Here is a 3,672-nt window from a genome sequence, read left to right as displayed (position 1 = left end):
ATTCAAGTCTTCATTCCATTTTGAGTTGATTTTTGTGAATGGTGTAAGATAGTGGTCCAATTTCATTCTCTTGCATGTGGCTGTCCAATTTTTCTAACATAACTTATTGAAGAGACGGTCCTTTCCCCTTTCTTGGCTCCTTTGTCATATACTAATTGACCACATATGTGTGGGTTTATTTCTGGGCTCTGTATTCTATTCCATTGACCTATGCTTGTTTTTATGCCACTACCATACTCCTTTCATTACTATAGCTTTGTAGTATAATTTGATATCAAAACCTGTGATGCCACTAGCTTTGTTCTTCTTAAGATTGCTGTGACTATTTGGGTTTTTTTGTGGTTCCATACAAAGTTTCGGATTATTCTATTTCTGTGAAAAAAGCCATTGGATTTTGATAGGGATTGCATTGAATCTGTAGATTGCTTTGGGTAGTATAGACATAACAATATTAATTCTTCCAACCCATGAGCATGGAATATCGTTCCTTTTATTTGTCTTCTTTAATTTCTTTCATTAATGTTTCATAGTTTTCAGTGTACAAATGGTTCACTTCCTTGGTTAAATCTATTCTTAGGTATTTTGTTCTTTTTGATGCAATTGTAAACGGGATTATTCTCAATTTACTTCTGATAGTTTGTTGTTAATGTATAAAAACCCAGCTGTTTTTTGTATATGGATTTCTTTTTAATCCTGCAACTTTACTGAATTTGTTTATTAGTTTTAACTGTTTTTTAGTGTTTAGGTTTTTCTATATATAATACCATGTTGTCTGAAAATAGAGAAGTTTTTACATCTTCCTTTTCAATTTAGATGCCTTTTATTTTTTCTTGCCTAATTGCTCTGGCTAGGACTTCCAGCACTATGTTAAATAAAAGTGGTGAGAGTGGGCATCTTGTCTTGGTCCCAATCTTAGAGGAAAAACATTCAGCTTTTCCCTGTTAAGTATGATATTAGCTGTGGGCTTGTCATATATGACCTTTATTATGTTGAGGTACATTCCCTTTATACCCATTTTGTTAAGAATTTTTATCATAAATGGATGTTGAAAAGTTTTTTTAATGAATCTATACTTGAGTGCAAGAAAAGTTTTGAACTTAGTAAACTTTTAGACAGCAAACAATGAACAGAGTGCAACCCTGAATGATATCTATAAACTAATAATAATGTTGAAACAAAGCTTCAAAATACTGCAGCTATTTAGCACAAGAAATGTCAAAAATGAAAATAACACTATATTAAATAATTATCAGTCAGAACAGAAGAAATTATACCTGCATTAACGACTATAAGCTTCTAGAATCAGGAGCCTTTACCTATCTTGACCCCCTAGGGGCTCCAGGTATCCAAGATTCTCTATCCTCATGACTCCCCTGGAATAGGTCAGAATCACCTCAAATTATATGCATTGGGTCACATTTTCAGGAGGGGTGCATAGTGTAAGGCACAGGAATTCTACTTCTGGATATATAATGTAAGAGAATAATCCAAAATGTAGACTAGGCTTAATGAAAAAGATACTTATATATACCTTATTTAAAATTTAATAAAACATAAGAAATTACCAAAATGTTTAATAATAGGAAAATAAGTTATTGTAACTAGATTGTTATCCAATCATAAGGAACAATTTTAACTGCATTCAGAATTATGATAAATATTAAATATATAGACTTTTGTGTATAGAATATTATATCTAATCAATAAAATGACATAAAAAAGGAAAGACAACAAAATTATTATCAATGATGACTTCTATTTGGTAGGAAAATGTTCTTATTCTGTTTATGATTTTGTTTCAATTTCTAGTTTTCTATGGGCATGAATTAGTTTTAATTTCATAGAAAATTAGAATTTTTTTGAAATAGAACTATATATAAAACAAAAATTAAAATAAAACAAAGATAGGGCCGGTGAGGGGGCATAGTGGTTTAATGCAGGCACTCTGCTGTGGCGGTCCGGGGTTGGCAGTTTCGAATCCCAGGCGCTCACCGACGCACCGCTTGTCAAGCCATGCTGTGGTGGCGTCCCATATAAAGGAGAGGAAGATGGGCACAGATGTTAGCCCAGGGCCAATCTTCCTCAGCAAAAAGAGGAAGATTGGCATTGGATGTTAGCTCAGGGCTGATCTTCCTCACACACACAAAAAATAAAAATGAAAAAAACTAAAACAAAGATATATGAGCATGTTTGGTAAAATGTAAAGTATTACACAAATGTGGAAATTATAATTATTCAAGGAACTTGATTCTGTGATCTAATTCTTTTATTCACCATAAGCTATTAAGCATATGCTCTCAGAAGCAGTAGAGAATTGTTTTGCTATATTCTTTCAGTGTGGTAGGAGGAATCAAGCATGGTTTTATACGTAGTTACCCTTGAGCTGAGAAAGGTGTTTCTTACAAGGCTTAAAAGTCCACTGTCCTACTTACCCGGCAGTGGAGATACCATGACCACGAAGGTAGTTTTCCCAGGGGGAGGCTTATCCATTGCACTACAGATACAGTGACCCCTGCGATTTCACCAAATGTGGGAAATTCGACTGCATAATTTGTGGCAGTGGGGCACTGCACTTGTGCTTTCCGCTGGCATTCTTGGTTTTTGAAAGTAGATTTCCTATGTTAAAAAAAAAAATAAAGTCCACTCTCTTATACTTAGAAAAGATTAATATAACGCAGAGAAATTTGTCTTGTTATGGATAAAAAGAACCAGACACAAGAAATATTAACCCAAGTCAAAAGGCAAATGGGATTTTTCTGTTGAACTGTGCTCTCTAACAGACACCCAAATCAGCTTTCTAACAAGGCTGTGGTTTGAATAAAAGTGTCATTTTCAGTCCCAAAGTTTTTCTACAAAATTTCTCTGAAATTACTCAAATATGAAAAACTTCTCAAAAGCAATCTAAATGAACGGCTTTCTTGTTTCAGAAAATATACCGGAGGCAATATCGCTAGCGCTTGTTTCAGGGACTGCCTTACCAGGGGTACAGGTATAGGATATTTTGCTGTCTGGTTCGTATGAACTGAACTGAAAGGAACTTTTGTTTGTATCTGTAAATCAGTTTGACTTATAATTCTAGAATCTGTCCTGCTGGCAGATGGGGTACCTCAACAGCAAAGGAAAGGAGAGCTACAGTAAGTTTTTATTATCAACATGTATTGGGATATTATCTGAAGTAATTCACTAATGTGTTTTTTTTTTTCCTCTATTATTTTCTGTTATTTTGGTACCTCTCTCATTTGGGCTTCAGCACAGGAGCAGCTGTTAGCTCATGGGAGATTTGCTATAGCAGAATCCAAAAATAATAGGATCAAAATTTTGGCTTTTAAATGTCAAAAATTCCAGGTATAAGAAGAAAAAGAATTTGGATGAACATACCATCAAAGACATTTCCCTGTCCTCACATCAGAAAAAGTTGCTGGACGAAGTTGGGATGGGAGTAGGGATGCAAATCAGATAAGATTCAAAATGGTGTTATTCTAACGGGAAATACTTGTGGGATTTGAGGGAGCCTGGAATAAGATACTGGGGAACTTCAGAGCAGAGGTGACCTGTTATCCTAGTTTGGTTAGCCTTGGAAATTGATGAGATCTCACTCTGTGCTGGGAAAGGCAGATGAGCATAGGCTAAGAAGGATGCAGTCCTTCCTAGCCTATGTCATTTGGGGGCAGT

General features: G+C 35.0%; 1 non-coding gene across 1 annotated transcript; it reads left to right on the top strand.

Moving 5' to 3' along the window:
• The first annotated feature begins 2,424 nt into the window (after positions 1-2,424).
• LOC147913318 (U1 spliceosomal RNA) lies at positions 2,425-2,588 on the top strand. Its single transcript, XR_015548886.1, has one exon. It is a non-coding gene; the product is annotated as a U1 spliceosomal RNA (small nuclear RNA).
• The last annotated feature ends 1,084 nt before the right edge of the window (positions 2,589-3,672 follow it).

Source organism: Ceratotherium simum, chromosome 28 (assembly GCF_057802395.1).
Source record: "Ceratotherium simum simum isolate JZ-2026a chromosome 28, ASM5780239v1, whole genome shotgun sequence".
Classification (NCBI taxonomy): Eukaryota; Metazoa; Chordata; class Mammalia; order Perissodactyla; family Rhinocerotidae; genus Ceratotherium; species Ceratotherium simum.
This window is presented reverse-complemented; position numbering and strand designations above follow the sequence as displayed.